Source organism: Sus scrofa, chromosome 14 (assembly GCF_054392235.1).
Source record: "Sus scrofa isolate SSC_HxYL_T2T_F1_AM1 chromosome 14, Sscrofa_HxYL_maternal_Yorkshire_Landrace_v2.0, whole genome shotgun sequence".
Taxonomy (NCBI): domain Eukaryota; kingdom Metazoa; phylum Chordata; class Mammalia; order Artiodactyla; family Suidae; genus Sus; species Sus scrofa.
The window spans coordinates 130,901,470-130,922,227 of NC_139396.1; the positions used below are offsets into that span (position 1 = coordinate 130,901,470).

General features: G+C 36.0%; 1 protein-coding gene across 20 annotated transcripts in view; it reads left to right on the plus strand.

The window, feature by feature from the left end:
• Positions 1-20,758, plus strand: part of LCOR (ligand dependent nuclear receptor corepressor) — a 134,023-nt gene that overhangs the window by 2,264 nt on the left and 111,001 nt on the right. The gene's annotated exons all lie outside the window — the stretch shown is intronic.

Genomic DNA, 20,758 nt, shown 5'->3' on the forward strand with positions numbered 1-20,758 from the left:
AAGGTTTTGAGAGGCATGAGATTAATAATGAGTTTTCAGATTTGTGAATTAATATAAAATCCTAAAATTATTTTGAGGAATTTTTAGTTCTTGTATTTGTTTCATTTTTTTAATGATTTTTTCCCCCAGTGGGGCTTTTTAGTTTTTAAAAGATTTTGAAATTGACAGCTGTAACCCTATAAATTTCTAAGTTACTATTGCTTTAGTTTAGATGGTTATATTCTAATTTTGTTTGCTTTGAATCCTTTCCTTTTTCGTCAGGCCTCCTTTTTAATCAGTCAGTGTTTAGTGTTAGTAGTGAGTTACTGCTGCTTGACAAGGTGTTTTGGGGTTTTTTTTTTTTAAACTAATAAAATTCCTCTGTAAATATCTGAGTCGAGTGTCAATTTTTAGATTCTTTTTTTTAAAGGAAGGATTTTAATCTGGTGATCAGTTTTCTAAAAACATGCTTTTAACTGCAAATTTCCACTTTCGAGGTAGTAAAGTTAAAGACATTATTTACAGTTCAGACTGAAGATCAGTATTTTAATCTGAGGTAATATACACTTGATAGTCTCCTGACTAAAATAGGTTGGGTCTTGTATTTTCTTTTTTATGGTATGTAATTTTGCTCTTTGAGAGTTCTAAGTAAATCATTTGTAGCATTAACTTTCTATATAGAAGATCCTCATTTATATACACTCCAAAAGGCAACTGTTTGTCACTAGCAGATGTAATAATTCCTCTTTTATTTTAATGGGTTTTGTTCTGAACAATTAACCTTCTATTTGATTCTCTTGACTGATTATCTTGACTTTAGGGTAATTTGGTTTCTAAATGTATTTAATTTATAGCAGGCTTTGGATTAAAAGTGAATCTAACTCATTTCCAAAATCTAATTCTCCCTTCTCTTTCTCCCTTTTTTTTTTGTTTTTTTGGAGTGGGGTGAGAGTCAGGACTGTGGAGGTGTTGGTGTTTCTATTACTAGGTTTTCATTGAATTGAAGTTAGCAGGTTCAGACAATGATTATGATCAAGATGGATATTTGGTAACCAGGTGATTATTGAGGTGTCCTCTGGGGCCAGGATCATCTTCCATTCCAGGAAGATCGAGGTTCTCTGCTGCCTAATATGATGTAACTTACTGCTTGACTGCTCCTCATCTTTGCTATATTCTCAGAAAGCTCTTCCCAACTTAGGGAAAGTTGTGATGATTTCACCTTAGCTCTAGCTTGGCTGAAAAAGAATAGTAGGCTGTGTCTCTGGCTTAGAGTTATTTAAAATTGCCCTAATTCCCTCAAATGTGCTTATAGTTGGAGCAGTTCTAGGAAGCATTTCAATAATGCCTTAATTTTTTTAGCTTCATGGGGTTATATAGGCAGGATGGCATGGAATTTCTTGCAAAGTAAGAATTAGGCCGCTTCTGAATACCTGCCTCCTCACTTAGTTACTTGTATAGGTGCTGTTTTAGGAGCAAAAGACAGTTAGGTCTAAGTATATACTTTATTTAAATATTTATTAAGCATCTGCCTTGTATCAGCACTATGGGCAAACAAAGGTATTGGGGAAGCTCCCCTACCCTTCAGGAACTTTTCGTCCTTAGAGAAAATATGGTATATTCAGTACAAGGCAGAATGTGCCATATGATGGTGCAAATGCTGGGGGTGTTTAGAAGTGAGAGAAATCAGCTAAGTTGAGGTGATGAAGGAAGGCTTCATGAAGACGGGTGCTGGATTTTTGCTTCATGTTGATAAATAGAAAAGGCATTCCTGTCATGTGAAACAAGTAAGCAAAAGTGCAAAAAGACAAGAACGAGTTGTCTATTTAAACTGCAGTCCCTGATTCGTGTAGAGGATGTATATGTGATAGGTTTGCAGAGATAGATTGTTGGATTTTTAAATGCAGGTTAAAAAGTACAGGCTCTTTGTTAAGCAACTTGGGCTTTGCAAAACACATCTCTCCTTAGCTCAGGGGAGGAATGGTTCCTTCATGTCGCTTAAAGCTTCCCATTGTAAAACTCTACAATAACGACGTAGGTTGTTTTTTAAATCACCTTGGCAGAGACAGTATTGTTACCACAATAGTGTCTCTTCCAAGTAAGCTCGTTTGGAGGATGTGGGTTATTCATTGCTCAGAACTTGTTTTCGGAATTGCCTAAAATCAGTGGCATATTCATTTTTTGAGTACCCTTAATGTTGGCACATTTTCATCCTTAGAGGTTGGAGTTGGCATTTAGAAACAGTTAAGTATTTTCTACAGCAAATAAAGGTATATATAAAATAATGAGATTTATTTTCTTTCTTGCTTTGAAAATTGGCTCTGAAAGCTCATCAAAGGGGCTTGATTTGTTTTGATGTGCCCCTGAACAACTTCTTGATTCTTGTTTCATTTATGTCTACCCATCTGCTGAATGGCATCTGGATATTAGGTAGATGTGAATAAACAAAGCCTGTTAGTTTTTGTAGTTTCAAGTTCAAGACTTTGCATCACTAACCTCCAAATGATCTTTACTCTGTTTGCAAATATTTAAAACAATCTTTTTACTCTTTCTTACACTTACCCATGGCTTTTGGGATAATTCCATTGTGAACTACTAGCTAACTTTATTGACAGTTTCTTGTATGCAAGGAGTATCCCAAGTCCAGTGGTCCATACCCTGAGTTTTTTTTCTTTTTTTAGTTGAGATATAATTTACATACCATAAAACTCACTGTTTGATTGTATACAATTCAGTGGTTTTAGTTTATTTACAAGGTTGTGCAAACATCACTAATTCTTGAACACTTTTATGCTCATAAAAGAAACCCTATCCTCATTTCTTATTCCTCTTATGACCCAGTCCTTGGCAACCCCTAATCTACTTTCTGTTTCTGTGGCTTTGCCTATGCTGGATAATTCATATAAATGTAATATTATGTTGTGTGGTCTTTTGTGTCTGGCTTCGTAGTGGTTTTCAGGTTTCATCCATGTAGTAGCGTGTATCAGCACTTTATTGCTTTTTATGGCTAAATAATACTGCATTGTATGGACATGCTGCATTTTGCATACTCATTTATCAGTTGTCGAGATGGTTGAGTTTACACTTTTTCCTATTATGGATAAGCTGCTGTGAACATTAGTAGCATTATTTGTGTGGCCGTTTATTTTCACTTCTTTTGGGCATTTACTTAAGAGTGAACTTGCTGGGTCATATAGTAACTGTTTTAAGTTTGAGGAACTGCCAAACTGTTTTCCAAAGTGACTGCAGTATTTTACATTCCTACCAGCAGTGTCTGAGGATTTCATTTTCTCCACACCCTTGTCAACACTTGTTACTGTCTGTCTTTCAGGTTATTGGCATCCTAGTGGGTAGGTATGAAGTAGTATCTCATTGTGGTTTCGATTTGCATTTCCCTAATGACCACTGGTGTTGCACATCTTTTCCTGTGCTTGTTTTGGCCATTTGTATATCTTCAGAGAAATGTCTGTTCAGATCCCTAGCCCATTTTTAAGTTATTTGTCTTTTTATTGTTGAGTTGTAGGATACTGAGTTGTTAAGATTCTGGATATTAGACCATATCAATATGTGATTGGCAAAGTTTTTTTTCCTCATCATACCCTCAATTTGAGAATAATTACAGATCAGAAGATATCTGCAGCATACCTTGTGAAGGGAATAGTGGATATAGTAATGGAGTGATCAGAATGAACCAGAATTATCTCAGTAAAGTCTTCCTTAAACATCCTTTTCTATGAATTATTAAAATTGTTATTTGATGAAGAGTTTTATAATAACACAGATATGCTTTGCATGTACTGTCCAAATCTGAGTTCTTTATTGTGGTGAGGGTTCATATTTCAAGTTCACATAATGTGGTAAAACATTTTATTCAAATCTCTTCTATCCTGGAGTTTTGGATAGTATGTAACAAAGGTTTGGGTGAAGGTGTCTTTTCTCTATATGGACAGTTGGTCTGAGTCTGTTCTGTTTCTAGTGTTCTTGGTGTTAACCATCTTGCATCTGCATAGCACGTTTTATTTTTTTTTTAGGAAACTTGCAAATTATTTTATTGTCTTTATTTTAGAAATGTAGAAAGATAAAGATGGGTATTTAAAAACAGTTGGTCAGTTTGGAAACACCAAGTAATAAAACTTTTTTAAAGTAATAAGGGGATTTCCCTCAGCATAAATGCGTCCTTCTTATCCACAGAAATAATTTTATATTTTAACGAAACACAGAATTGAACTTTTCCAGAAGCAGACTTTTTAATTTGCTCCAATTGCTGTATGAAACTACGTAGTAGTTTTCTACTTCTGTTAATGATATACACATCACGATTGACTTTTGGGATTAGAAGTTATGAACACCAGTATTATTTTCCATGAGAATTATTATTATTGTAAAAACTGTTGTATGATGAGCATTTTCATCCTCATTGGTAATACTAGGTAGTCTGTAATTGTCATTCATTCTTATGATTAGGTTATTTTTCATAAAATCTGAACTATATTAGCATCATTATTAAATGATTATTGTGTATTTTTCTCTTATTAGTTCACTTCTTAGAGATTTCCAGAGGGTAAAGCCATGTATATTCTCCCTCTCCTAAACTCCCAATATAAAGGGAAGAAAAAACTAATTTTTAAAGAATCTACAGGTAGTATCTTGCTTGGTAAAAGAAAATCCCATATGTGAAAAGGTGAATTTACTACAAAAAAGATATTTCATGTTAAAACAAAATACATCTCTGATTTAATGTAAGAAACATGCTCCATTTGTACATTTATTTTTTTTCTTTATTATTTTTTTCCTTTTTAGGGCCACACCTGTGGCATATGGAAGTTCCCAGGCTAGAGGTTGAATCTGAGATGGACCTGAGGCCTACATGACAGCCACAGCACCGCCAGATCCGAGCCAAGTCTTCTGCATGCACTGCAGGTCGTGGGAATGCCAGATCCCTTTATCCCACTGAGTTAGGCCAGGGATCCAGCCTGCATCATGGATACTAGTTGGGTTTTTAACCCGCCGAGCCACAACAGGAACTCCTCTATTGATACATTTATTATTATTGGTTTAGACAGGTTTCAGAAATAGATGTACCATGTGTGTAGAGGAAGGAATCGTTGAATTTGTAAAATTGAGACACGGTTATGTTCAGTTTGCTCTTTTGTTTTTCACGTAATTCTTTTAATTATTCCATAGCATGGGTTTTATTTGTGGGCTTTTACCTGAATGCTCCCCTTCCAATTAATATAGCCATATTTTCTAGGTCATTTGTAGGTAATTTCCTCTATACCTACCCATAGGAATATTCTGCTGTTCTCCTTTACCTGCCTTTCCATCTTTTAGATACATGATTTATCCAAGGTAGAAGGGATGCTAGAGCTTGTTTTCTTGTCCAACCATGTTAATTAAAGGGAAAAGGGATTTTTTAAAAAATCTCTCATTTTGGAAAACTTCAAGTATACATAGAAGTGGAAAGAATAGCATAGTAAACCACCAGCCATGTCAATTAATGGCCATTGTTCATTCCCACTAGCTTATTTTGAAGCAAATCCCAGACGTCATATTTAGTATTGAATCTTTCTTTAACTTTCTTGTAGATCATCTCCTTCTTCCCACCTTGCATCTCATCGAGTGGTTCATAAATTTAAAGAAATAAGATAGTATCTAAATATGGAGAAGACAGGTTTTTGTTTTATTAATGTTACTTAAGAGCAACCATATGTTGAGAATTCACTATGTGCCAGACAAGCGCCCTTTGATTTTTTTTGTTTGTTTTTTTGACTGCACCCACAGCATATGGAAGTTCCTGGGCCAGGGATCAAACCCAGCACTGCAGCAGCAACCTGAGCCATTGCAGTGACAACACCAGATCCTTAATCTGGTGTGCCACAGGGGAACTCCCTGCCTTTTGATGTTACTATCTGTTTTTCAGGTGGAGAAACAGATTTGGAAAGATTAGGGATTTCATTTATGGTCCCTCAGCTAAAGAGTTGTAGGTGTAGGGTGGGGTCAGAAGCCTGTGCTATAAAGCATTTAAAGCATTCTCCCTCCTTTTAGATTTTCCTATTTATTTCTACCAAGTTGCCCTCTTTTTCTTTGTTTCTAACCACTGATGGCTTACTCAGTTTATATTACATTTAAGGAATTCTGATTTTTTAACTTATAGTCTTACCATAAATGGTAATACAATTCTTTGAATTCCCTCACCTAGAATACCTTGCCCCCTTCTCATCATGGTTATGATCCAGTTTGTCTTTCCTTTTTTCTTCTCAAATTTTTAGTTTTGTGAGAGCTAAGTAGGTTTGAGTTGAATGCTTCCACTGGCTTAGTTTTCCTTTATATATTGCTAGACTGGCCTTGCTTTACCATTGGCTGAGATGAGCCTAGGCCTAGAAGAGGAAAGATAGTGGAGCATAGGCAAATAATTCTGTACCTTCAGCCTGGTGAGCCTTCCACTTGGACCAGCCTGATTCATGGGTACTTTGAAGTTTTTAACAAATGCCTTATAGTAACATTGTGTAGGTGCCTGGCCTTTTCTTTTATTCATATTCTTCCCAGAGATCTCAGGTGTGAATGGAGGGATAAATAGGGCAAAGTAGATTAAGATCAAGATGCAGAATTTCTGGATTTTAGCCAAGTGCGATTTTGCTTCCTTCCTTCCTCTTTCTTGTCTTTTTAGGGTTGCACCTGTGGCATATGGAAGTTCCCAGGCTAGGGGTCGAATTGGAGCTGTAGCTGCCGACCTTTGCGACAGCCACAGCAACACAGGGTCTGAGCCACATCTGCAACCTACACCACAACTCATGGCAATGCTGGATCCTTAACCCACTGAGCAGGGCCAGGGATCAAACCCACGTCCTCATGGATGCTAGTCAGGTTTGTTACTGCTGAGCCATAATGGAAACTCCTGGTTCTAAGTTTCTGTGACTTAGATTTGGTGCTTGACAGTAAATCTTTCAAAATGTGTTATGGAAAGGGAAATTGCTGAATAGTGTATAATTGCTAAAAAGGGGAAGGATGAATTTGTCAAATTTAGAAAAGGATACACTATTTTGGGAATTCAAGCATCACTGGTCTTAGACTAATGCTTCATCACTTGGTACAGGAAGATGTGATCATTGGGAGAAATTCCCATCAAAGTAAAATGGGAAGCTGCTTTCTTTCATTAAGAATAAAAAGTGAGAGAAACATAAATGATCGTGAATATGTGTCTTTGTGGAAATGCAGCTTTTTCATTGCATGATTAGTGGTATAAATACTAATCTTGTCATATGTGTTAGGTTATATGAATTTTCATTCGGCTAGTAAGGAAGCTAACAATGTTTATCTTGTATAAAAGGGCATTGATTTAACTGATAACAATAAAATGATACTTTAATCACGAATGGGCTAAGAATCCGAATCTTCGGGAATAGTCATTGAAAAAAAATCTTTAAGCTGGTCATTTTTCTGTGTTTAATATAATTAATACAGCTTTAAAATTATTTTTAAAATAAAATCATTTAAATGATTTAATATATCTCCTATATTCAGTGATCAGTATTGTGTTTATTGTTTACCTAATGAAACCTAACAATTGTATTTAGCAGTATTTTTATGATGCTTAATATTTTAGATACCTTATATAGATCTGATTTTTGTTCTAGAAAGTGCATCAGGATAAAAATAATAAAATAACATGGATTAATTTCCAACAATTTTTTGAGAGGTACTGGAATTTTGCTATTATTGACTTGTTAAAAGAAAAACAGGTATGATTAAAGTGATCAAGCTATTTTTCATATGACACTGATATAACCAGTAGTTATTTGTGTATACATATACTTTTCTGTGTATTGGTTTTTACTATGGTGTATTTATACCATAGGAAAATTTTATACTATGGTGTAATGTTGAAATATATAGACATTTACAAAGAGTCACATCCACATAAGTTTCTTGATAACTTTCTTAGGACCCATGTCTTATGGCTATCAGTGTACAGTCTTATCTGAAAGATAATGTTCCCTTGGGTCCCTTTCTCCTTAGGCAAAAACTTCTGTTTAATTTTATATTACATATCCAAATCCAAGATTGTTAAATTTTGTTGGTGAAAAGCAAGGGTAAATTCATAAATAGGGTAAAAATAAAGAACAGAAATGAGATTTTAATTTTCCACAGTGGGCAAGAAGACTTTAGGCAGGAATTATCAGAAGCTATAAAGCTGTGTGGGACTTACTAATTTTTCTAAAAAATAAGTAGGTGACAGTTCAACCCGAATGAGTTGTTTTGATCAAGACTGTTAAACTATTAAGAAGATTGAATTATCCACAGATGTTAATCTTTTAAAAGCAAGAGAATACAAATTCATGGATGAGAGTATTCTAATATAATTACTTGGTAAAAAATAAGCTGACATTGTAGCAGAGATAAGGAACCAGAGATATTGAGGACCCAGACAGTTTTGCCTTTTTTTCCTTTTTCTGAGGACTTAAAAGTTTATTTTGGAAAAAATGGAAGTTTTGTTCTTGTTAAGTGATTAATAAATACTTATGTATTACCCACAGATACTACTTTATAGGAACTTTTTTTTTTTCTTTTTAGGGCTGCAGCTGTGGCATTATGGAAGTCCCCAGGCTGGGGGTCCAATCGGAGCTGCAGCTGCCAGCCTACACTACAGCCACAGCAGATTCAGGCCTCACCTGCAAGCTATACTGCAGCTTGTGGCAGCACTGGATCCTTAACCCACTGAGCAAGGCTAGGGATTGAACCCACATCCTCATGGACATTAGTTGGGTTCTTAACCCACTGAGCCACAACGGGAACTCCTGTTTCTTAAATCTATGACAATGTTTAGGTAAAATGCCTTTAGCAATTGCTGTACCTAAGTCAGCCTGTCCATGACTTTTTTTTTTTTGCTCTTTATGGCCTCACCCTTGGTATATGGAGGTTCCCAGGCTAGGGGTCGAATTGTAGCTACAGCTGCTGGCCTACACCAGAGCCCCAACAATGCCCGACCTGAGCCGCACCTGCAGCCTACACAGCTCACTGCAATGCTGGATCCCAACCCACTCAGTGAGGCCAGGGATTAAACCCACATCCTCATGGATACTAGTTGGATTTTGTTTCCACTGCGCCATAATGGGAACTCCCAGCCTATCTGTTTCTGTCATATATTTTCTAGCAAGTAATCCAAAAGAAATCAACTGATTGGAGGAACATGAGTTATCCAGTTAAAAGTAGAAAAGAAGATAAAGAATAAAAGCTATGTTAAAAAACACAGTCTGTTGCCAAATCATGTTGCTGCTAAAGTCTGGTTTCTGTGAATAAAGAACAGAAGTATAAGCAGTGATAGTAATGATATAGTTGCCATTATATATAACTGGGTTATGAAACAAGAAGCACACATTAAAACTTGATGCTGAAAGGATGCTTGCTCCCAAATGACAGAATATGCAGGATCGTCACATGATTGGTACAATAATGTGGCCTGAGATTCTACGAAGAATATTCTTTTAGGAATGAGTAACTTGCTTTTGTGTGATACAGCTTTTCATTCATCTTTGCTCCCTATTCTGTGTATCTCCATTTTTTTCTTTATATACATTTCTTTTTCTTTTTGTGCATGTAACATAAGTCAAATGAGAAGTAAACTGAATTAATTAAAAAATAAATGTGTGTGTTTTAGTCTGGGGAAACAGAAGCCCATGGAGATAAGAATGACTTTAGAAGTAGGAAAATGGTACTCGTAGTTAAGAGAATGAAATTGACTAGACAGATCAGTGATGAAACATATTCCGTGAACTTTTTTTTTTTAGTGACTATTTTTGGCTCTATCTGCATCACTGTTAAGTCCATAAAACCATTTTGATACAATGCAAATAGTTGTCTCTCTTCTGGCTTTTGTCTATTTGTGAATTTTTGAAAACTTAAGGGGTGCAGCCTTACTTGAAGTTAAGCATTAGTTCTTCCATTTTTAAAAATAATTTATTATTTTATTTATTTTTTTGCTCTTTAAGTTTGCATCCGCTGTATATGGAAATTCCCAGGCTAGGAGTCGAATCGGAGCTACAGCTGCAGACCTGCACCACAGCCACAGCAGTGTGGGATCTGAGCCTCATCTGGGACCCACACCACACAGCTCATGGCAACACCAGATCCCTGACTCACTGAGCAAAGCCAGAGATCAAAGCTGCATCCTCCCAGATACTGGTTGGATTCATTTCTGCCGTGCCACAATGAGAACTTGAATTGGATGAAAGATTCTTTCAAGTTCTGTAGTGCTTTAGAATTTTCAAGTTGCACATATGTTTTCTTATAACCCCATAATAACCTTTTTCTTTCCCTACTCCTGTATTGCCCCTTCCCTCTCACCACTGATAATCACCTAGTTTGTTCTCTGTACTTATGAGTCTGCTTCTTTTTTGTTTTATTCACTATTTTGTTGTATTTTTAAGATCCCACATATAAGTGATATTATAATGGTATTTTCTTTCTCAGACTTATTTCACTTGACATAATGCCCTCCAAGTCCATCGATACTGCTGCAGATGGCAAAATTTCATTCTTTTTTATGGCCGAGTAGTAGTATTCTGTTGTAGATAAAATATACCACGTCATCTTTATCCATTTATCTGTTGGTAGACGTTTTTATTATTTACACCAGATTTTATGAAGAATATTGGAACTTATAGAGAAAACACATTAATTTACAAAAATAACTTTAGACATGAATTTAAATGCTTTTCAGATATTCATATGCCTAGCTAACCCTTTAAAGGTTGTATCTTAATAGGATGGAAGAGGTGGTTAGAAGTACTCTGCATTCAGAAGTTTAATTCTTCTCATCAGTTCTTCAACTGTTAACCACATTCAGAGGCCCATTTTGGCAACTGTTGCATATTTAAACAATAGTAAAAGGTGGCTTTGAATCAGGCAGACATGTGTATAAATTTTATCTTCACACTTTACCAGCTATGGGATGTAGAGAGAACTAATTTCAGTGTATTCTTATAGTAAATACTGTAGGAGGATTGTGAGAATTGAGACAATGGCAAATAAAATAACTTCTACTTAAAAAATAACACTTAAAAAAATCTGTTGAAGCTGATCCATAGGATTTGCTCTTTGGATATATTCCTAAAATAATACAATTTAGTTTCTTTAAAATGTTTTTGAAATATGGAACAATGATAGTTCTCTTTGGAATTTAAGTTGCACTGTGTTTGGTCTGTCCAAAACTTTTTATGTATTTGCAACTTCTCTGGAATGGTTTGGGTGATGACATTTATAAATTATTAATTTTATTGTATTTATTGGTATATTCTACAGGATAGAGTAGCAAAAAATGCTCAGTTTTTTTGTTTTTTGTTTTCCAACTAAGAGAACTACTGCATGTTTTTTCTTTTTTCTTTTTCTTTTTTTGCTTTTTTTTAGGGCCGCACCCTTGGCACATGGAAGTTCCCAGATTAGGGATCGAATCAGAGCTATAGCCACTGGCCTATGCCACAGTTCACAGCATTGCCAGATCCATGACCCACTGAGCAAGGCCGGGGATCAAACCTGCATCCTCATAGATACTAGTCAGATTCGTTTCTGCTGAGCCACGACAGAAACTCTCTGCATGTTCTTTCTTAAGTAAAAAAGTAGTTTTTGTTTTGTTTTGTTTTGTTTTGTTTTAGGTACAAAATATTTTCATCTTAGACAGTGGAGTGAAGAAAACTTCAAGGTGGCACTGGGTTCTGGTATTAACTGTGACTACAACTGTATGATTTTTAGCAAAGACATCACTTAATATCTCTGCATTTTGGTTTCCTCATCTGTAAAGTGAAAAGATCTTAAAGAGCCTTCTAATTGCAGTATTTTGAGAAAAATTATTGTGTTGATTTTCACTGTTGAATAGTTTGGGGACAGTCGACATGCAGTCCATTGGGAAATAGAATATTCATATTGTGTATGACAGGGTAAGAGAGATAAACTTAATAATGTGCTCGAAAATGTCTTATAAAATGTTCATGAGAATAAAGACTGTTCATCTTTAAGAACAAAACAGGATGTGCAAAGAATGGGCCACAGCCCTTCAAACTCATGGAAAATACATAACTAACTTTTCTCGCTAAGAATGTTAGCTGTGTATTCACAAGGTGAGAGAAACTTAGCCTCATTTAGCTGATAATAGTTATATCTGCATTTCATATAAAATGATGTAAATGCATATTCTTTTTGTTCGATTTATTTTTTAAAACATTGACTCATTTCTCCTACCCACTTTGGGTAGCCACCAATCTGTTTTCTATATCTATGAGCTTGGTTGGTTGGTTGGTCTGTTTATTTATTTATTCCACGTGTAGCTGAGATCATGTGGTATTAGTCTTTGTCTTGTTTCACTTAGCATAATATCATCAAAGTCCATCCACATTTTCACAAATGGCAAGATTTCATTCTTTTTTGTGGTTAAATAATATTCCTGTGTGTGTCTATACATATAAAATTTTTTAATCCATTCAAACATCATTGTACACTTAGAGTCTTTCTGTGTCTTAGGTATTGTAAATAATGCTGCAGTGAATGGGGGTGCATACATCTTTTTGGATTAGTATTTTCTTTCTTTTTTTTTTTTAAGAAAATACCCAGAAGTGGGATTTCTGGATCATATGGTTGTTCTTTTTTAATTTTTTGAGGAATCTTCATACTGTTTTCCAAAGTGGCTGTACCAATTTACATTCTCACAAACAGTGCAAAAGGGTTCCTTTTTTTTTTTTTTTTTAAACATCCTTGCTGATACTTGTTATTTCTTGTCTTCTTGCTAATAGTCTCTCTAGCAGATGTGAGGTGATAATCTTTTTGTGATTTGGATTTGCATTTCTGTGATGATTAATGATGTAGAACATCTTTTCATGTCCTGCTGGCATCTTGTTTGGAAAAATGTCTATTCAGATCTTCTGCCCACCCTTTAATCAAGCTGAGATTTGATTTGGGTTTTTTCTTGTTTATTTTTTGCTCGAGTTATATGAGTCCCTTATATATGTTGGCCATTAGTCTCTTATCAAATATATGATTTGCAGATATTTTTTTCCATTCAGTGTTGCCTTTTCCGTTTTGTTGAGGTAGGTTTCCTTTGTTGTAAAGAAACTTTTTAGTTTGATGTAGTCCCACTGGTTTATTTTTGCTTTTGAGCCTTTTATTTTAGGTTGTCAGATTCAAAAAATTTTCAGTAAGAACTATGTTATAGAGCTTATTTACTACCAGTGTTTTCTTTAGGAGTTTTATGGTTTCAGGTCCTATATCTATTTTGAGTCAATTTTTTTAAGTGATATAAAGTATTGGTCTAGTTTTATTCTGTTGAATGTGGATCTCCAATTTTTCCAGTGCCATTTACTGAAGAGACTATCCTTTCCGCATTTGTATATTCTAGGCTCCTTTGTCATAAGTTAATTGACCATATATGTGTGGGTTTGTTTATTTCTAGGCTCTATATTCTCTTCCATTGATCTGTGTGTCTGTTTTTATGCCAGTACCGTACTATTTTAATTGCTGTAGCTTTGTCATATAATTTGAAATCAGGAAATGTGATACCTCCAACTTTGTTTTTTCTCAAGGTTGCTTTGGCTATTTGGGGTCTTTTATGGTTCCATACAAATTTTACGATTGTCTATTCTATTTCTGTGAAAAATGCTATTGGGATTTTTAAGGGATTACATTGAATGTTTACATTGCTAATTTCTCTTTTTTTTGGGGGGGGGTGGCCCCACCTGCAGCATATGGAAGTTCCCAGGCTAGAGGACCAAGTCCATTTGGAGCTGCAGCTGCTGGCCTCTGCCACAGTAATGCAGGATTCAAGCCACGTCTGCAACCTATACCACAGCTCACAGTAACACTGGATCCTTAACCCACTGAGTGAGGCCAGGGATCAAACCCACATCCTCAGGGATACTAGTAAGATTCATAACCTGCTAAGCCATTAGTGTAACTCCTAATTTCTCTTCCTTAGAGTTTATCATTAGTGTACAGAGACACAACTTTTTTTTTGGCCATTGATCTTTAACCATGGGGATTCCATGACACATTTTGTGTATTGATTTGTATTTTGCAACCTTACTGAATTTATTTGTTCTAACAGTCTTTTGATGGAGTCTTTAGAGTTTTCTTTTTTTTTTTTTTTTTGGCCTTACCTGTGGCATATGGAAATTCCCAGACCAGGGATTGAACCCATTTTATAGCAGCAGCCCAAGCCACTGCAGCTACAGTGCCAGATCCTTAACCCACTGTGCCACAAGAGAACTCCTTTAGGCTTTTCAGCGGGTAATATGTTATCTGCAAGTAGTGACAGATTTACTTCTTCCTTCCCAGTTTGGATGCCTTTTCAGTTCTTTTTCTTGCCTAATTGCTCTGACCAGGACTTCAAGACTATGTTGAATAAAAGTGGTGAGAGTGGGCATCCTTGTCTTGTTCTGATCTTAGAGGAAAATCTTTAACCTTTTCACTGTTATGATGTTACCTGTGGGTTTGTCATCTATGGCCCTATTATGTTGAGATACATTCCCTCTATATCTGCTTTGTTGGGTTTTTATTATAAATGCTTTTTTTTTTGCATTTTTTGAGATGATCATATGAATTTTATCCTTCATTTTGTTAATGTGGTATATCACATTGATTGGCAGATGATGAACCATTTTTGTATCTCTGGAATAAATCCCACTTGATCATGGCATAAGTATTTTTATATCTTTTAACATATTGTTGAATTCATGCTATTATTTTATTGAGAATTTTTGCATCTTTGTTCATCAGGGGTCATTTCTTTTCTTGTGGCATCCTTGTCTGGTTTTGGTATCAGAATAATGCTGGCCTTATAAAATGAGTTTCAAAGAATTCCTTCCTGTTTTAATGAAAAATTTGAGAAGGATTGTTATTCCTTGATTGGTTGATAGAATTCATTAGTGAATTTTAAGGACTTCATGTTGGGAGGGTTTTTTTGTTTTTGTTTTTGTTTATTCGGTTCCCTTACAGTAATGGGTCTGCAGATTTTATTTTTCATCATGATTTCAATCTTGCTAGGTTACATATCTCTTAAGAGCTATGCATTTTTTATAGGTTGTCCAATTCATTGGCTTATAACTGTTCATACTAGTCTCTTCTCTTATGATCCTTTGTATTTCTGTGATAATTGGTTGTAATATCTCCTCTTTCATATCTGATTTTAGTTGAATCCTCTTTTTTTCTCTTTGTGTTTCTAGCTAAAGGTTTGTCAATTTTACCATTTCAAAGATCCAACTACTGGTTTCATTTTTTTTTCTATTGTCTTTTTATTTTTAAGATTTTCATTATTATTTTTTGTCTGTGCTCATCCATGGCATGTGGAAATTCCTATGCCAGGGATCAAACCTGTGTCACAGCAGTGACTCAAGCCATAGCAGTGACAACACTGAGTCCTTAACTGCTTGACCATTGGGGAACTCCTCTATTGCCTTTTTAGTCTATGTTTCATTTATTTCTGCTATAATCTTTGTTCCTTCTTTCTGCTAACTTTGGGCTTTGTTCTTTTTCTAGTACCTTGCATGTCAGGTAAGACATGAGACTTTTGGTTGAGGTAGGTATTTACTGCCATGAACTTTCCTGTTAGAACTACTTTTGCAGCTAATTATTGTAATCTTAGTGTTTACTATTTTGGTCTTCACCTTCATAATAGTTATGTAAGTGATTAATCCACTACCACTTCTCTATATTTATCTTTTCACTGAGATTTGTTCTTTCATGTGCATTCTTGTTACTAATTAGTGCTGTTTGTTTTCATTCTAAAGAAGTCTCTTTAACATTTCTTGTAAGACCAGTTTAGTGGTGATGAAAAATTTAGCGTTTCCTTGTCTGTAAAGCTCTTCATCTCTCCTTTACTTCTGAATGATAGCTTTGCTGGTAGAGTATTATAGGTTGACATAAGTTGGGATGAATGCAGTAACTAGCCTCTGTTCCACCTTTCTCACCCTTTAGTGGGATACCTTGGGTCTGTTATGGTATGGCAGGTATATATACAAAGCAAGTAGAAATAAGGAAGTACTTTTTCAAGCCTCTGGTTGTGCGATGTCTATTAGAATCTCATTGGGTAAAGCAAATCACATGATTGAGTCTGGGGTCTTGGAGGGTAGGGTGTTAGAAAGTTACATGGCAGAGGGCCTGGGTATGTTGGAGGGATAAGGAATTGGGACCATTTGCAATCTACCTTAGAAAATGTTAGTTTCATTTCTTTGTGTAAGTTCTCAAGACAGCAGATATTCATCAGGCACACAGAATGTGCCTAACATTTCTCATCTAATTGATACAATTTGTAAAGAGTATGATAACTTTTTTAAAAACTAGAATGATTAAATCATAAATGCGATGGAACTAGTGGTTTGAATTAGGACTTCCTGACCTCAGAGCCTATAGATTTTTACTTGATTATAATTATGTAAATTAAGTTTTTAGTTTTCCTCCTAAGTTTTTTCTCCCTTATTTTAAGGAATAAGGATGTGTGTTTTTTATTAGGAATTCTATGTTGCCTGTGTTGTTTTTTCTCTCCCAGAATCTTTTCCCTTCTCTTTTAGTAGTAGTACCTTTGCTTTCCTTTAAGGAGCTACTTTTCCTAACAGTCTTCAGTTTGATAAGGCTGACACACTCCTGCAACTTATGCCTGGCCACTGGTCACAGCTTTGGGGATCAGCCTTGAAGACTGCGTGTGGAGTTCTTGGGAGAGATATCTTTTTTTCTCAGGTAGCTAAGCTAATAAGCCTGTGAGCAGGAAGCAACTACCATGTGGGAGAGCCTGCCTGAGTGAAGTTGTCTGCCTCTCTGTAAGATAGATACAGTGATGGATGGGAGAGAACTATTACTGTGTGGTTGGATCCAACCATTCATGAAGGGACCTCTAAAAAGCCCAATTGAGCCAGTGACTATCTTTTTTTGCTCAGGCCTGTTTAGTCTGGGCTTTTATCACTTGTAACCAAAAGCCTTTGCTAATACCTTTTTTGAGTTCTAGAAAGACGATTTTTTCTTAATGGGAACAGAAAATGAATAGCTCACTATAGGTTAACGTGTAAAAAACAAATTCTCTGGCCTTACTGAAGTGAGGAGGGATGATTTGACTAGGATGATATTGTACCAGAAAGGAACATAGCAGGGTACAGCATGGTGAGGATTTAGTAAGTTGAGAAAATAGACAATTTCAAGGCATTCTCTTTCATTCTTTCTTAGTGAGTTCTTAGTCACCTTCTTGAGTACCAAGTACAGTATTAATATATTGTGCCCACTGAGGTGTTAAAGAGGTTGTTGTATTTTATTTTTTAGGTTATTTACTTTATGAGACATTCTGCACTCATAAACAGTGTTATAATTGTTGGTTATGATACCAGGTCAGCCCACGAACACGATTTAAGTAAACTGAAGGGCTTACGTATTCTTGAAATAAAAAGAATAGACATCTGTTTCCAGTGCTACCACCTGTACCTTTTTATTTGGAAATGTTGAAATCTTGAATTCCAATATACCACTATCCCTACATGTTTTTCATCTATTATCACATGTAATTTAATCTTCATAATAACTGTATTAGGTGACTATTATTTTAATTTTGTAGATGGAAAAACAACTATGTGGATTGATGCTACTACACATTTATGGTGTCCAGACTCAGCTGGGAATTCTTTAATGTATTTTTGGTCGCTTTCTGCAGTTTAACCACCGTGGCTCTCCTTAGCCCCTATGCATTCCTACTTCTCACTCAGCTAATAATTCTGTCACCTACAGAACAATGAAAATTGAGGCTATGAAAGTAAATATTCCCCCAACATTCTCCTCACCCTTAGGATTACTTGGAAGCTTGAGAAAAATACCTACTTAAAGCATTGTTTCAATGTACTGGCCACATGAATAGAACCACTGAGATATCTGGAAAAATTGAAGATTTGGGGTCCTATCTCAGGTTTGCTGAATTCAAATCTTCTTAGATTTGGCATCAGAATCTACACTGAAGTTTGAGAACCACAGGCATTTAGAATAAAGTTACTTTAAGGAGCATGTGAGACCCTCCAAGATATGCCAGACTACTAAAACTCCTTCTGTATATGTTGCCCAGTCCCTACTCTTAATTCCTCAAGACCACAAAGTACAGGTCACTTTTTTTTTTTTTTTTAGTGTACAAGCATTATTGTACTACTTTATTTAATTTCTTAAAACCTTTCTTTCTCCAGTTCTACCTTTTTAAATTTGCAGGATCCTTAAAGTCAGCAACCATATCATGTTTTTCTTTGTATTTTAAGTAATTGGCAAAGTAACTGGAGCACAGTGGATTCTCAGTAAATATTTGTAGAAAGGTAGAAAACAGTACTTTGAAATATTAAAAACTACATAAATGACTGAAATTGAGTAGAACATAGTATTCTGTTTATAGTGACTCAAGTTATTTAAGGAAAAACAAAATTAACATGGAAAAGAGTGCAGATATTTTGGACACAATCTTTTGTACCTTTATTGGCTTTAACATAATTTTTAGGGTGGTTGGGTAGGTGGAATTTCCCCTTTGAGAGCTAGATTCTAAGAACTGGTTTTCTGTGCGAGTGCATTATGGGGCAACACAAGTAAAACCCGACTTTTAACAGGTGAAACATATTTCTTTATTCTGCCTTGTTTCACTTTAAAATGTGATCTTTTCCTTTTAGTTCCAAATGTGTGTATTTGAGTTTTCAGCAAAAGGAATAGGAAAGGGCTGGGCATTTTCCAGAGACCAGTTAGTTAAAGTTGGAGGTGGATAGCAGGTAGAAGAGGAAGAATGTTTTGATTGTGTAAGAGTAAAAAATACTGATGTCTAGGGACATCAGAAGTCTAGGGACATTTATTGACATACTGTGTATGTGACACAGTTTGCTTGAGATAGAAACAAATGAACCAGGAATAGTGATGGCTATAATAAAGGGCAAAACTGTCATGAATGTTTTCAAAGTGGTGATAGGGCAATAAGAGATTTCCTATGACTTTTAGCACTCTAGCTACCATGTAGTGATGTTGATGCTTTAGGAATGGTGAAAATGTGGAATGGCATGGGAAAGCTTTTATGAATGCTTTATTTTGAGATATTGATACTTAGGTTTTTATAACTCTGAGAGAGAGTTCCTTATATTGTTCATATTTTATCTCTCAGGAGCTCGCAATTCCATACTTTAACAAGCCTAGTGAATTTGTAGCTTTTAGATTCTAAAACCCTTCATGGCAGATGGTGTGGTAGACAGGATGGACATGGATACAAACTGTTCTTTTGCTACTGACTCTTCTGGTCTCTTTGAGGAGTTTGAGAAAATGACTGAAAAAAAGGGAGGCCATTTTCAGTCATACAGCAGTATCCCGCCAGTATCTACCGGAACTCAACTACTGCAAGTTCAGAAACTCAATTCAAATTAAGTCAAAAAGGTCGTTTTGTAGGTTTATAAACTGGAAAGTTTACAGAGTAAAGCTGAAGCTAGATTCCGATATGACTGGATCCAGAAGTTTTAGTTACGTCATTAGGAATGTCTTCTTATGTCCCTCTCTAAGCATTCCCTCCTTTTGGTTTCCCTTTGGGGCAAGTATGATGGAACAGATGATCAATGGCAGCTCTAGACTTAGTTTTTTGAAGTCCACATGTGCCTCTTTCTGTATAGTATCAGCCAAATTGGGAGGGTGGAAGGACTCATGAGGCATGTATGGGTCGTGTGGCCTGTCCCCAAATCAGTCACTAAGACCTGTGGAAGTATGATTCTCTGACCCAACCAGTAACAGGGACCTAGCTTTGGAAACAGGCTTAAGTTTAGCTCCCTTATGGCTTGAAAGAGGAGCAGATTTAATTCTTCCAAAGAAAATTAGATGCTGTTACCTAAGAAAGGGAAGTGGATGCTGGTTAGGCAGAATCTGTTAGGTCTTTAATGTTTGAATCTAGGTGATCTACTTTTGAAGTAATTGACTAATTTGGACCATGTTGTGAGTTGAATTGTGTCCCCCAGAAAGATAAATTGAAGTCCTAACTCTTCCAGTATCTGTGAATGTGAGTGTATTTGGAAATAGGGTCTTTGCAGTTGTAACTAAGTTAAGATGAAGTCATATTAGATTAGGCTGGGCCCTAATCCAATATCTGGTGTTCTTGTAGGAAAAGGGAAATTTGGATACAGATAGGGAAGTCGGCCATGTGAAGACAGTAGCAGAGATTGGGGTTATACTATACCAAGGGATTGCTGACAACCACCAGATGCTACAGAGGCAAGGAAGTTTTCTTCCTTACAGCCTTTAGAGGGAGCATAGACCTGCCAACACCTTCTACTCTCCAGAACTATGAGAAAATATGTTTCAGCTATTTCAGTCACCTTATTTGTGGTAGTATGTTATAGCAGCTCTAGGAAACTAATATAGACTATATTTGCTACATAGAAAATTTGCTTGCTTATTTATTTTTGGCTGCACTTGTAGCATGCAGAAGTTGCCCAGTCAGGGATCAAACCTGTGCCACAGCAACAACCCAAGCCACTGTAGTGACAGTGCCAGATCCTTAACTTGCTGCATCACAGGAGAACTCTGAAAATTTCTTTTTCTGTTTAGTCCATGCCTTTAAAATAAAATACTTCTGTTTTTTTTGAGGGCCACACTTATGGCACATGGAGGTTCCCAAGGCTAGGGGTCGAATTGGAGCTGTAGACCCCAGCCTACGCCACAGCAGTGCAGGATCCGAGCTGCGTCTTCAGCTTGCAGCACAGCTGACAGCAACTCTGGATCCTTAACCTACTGGGCGAGGCCAAGGATCGAACCTTTGAACTCATTGATA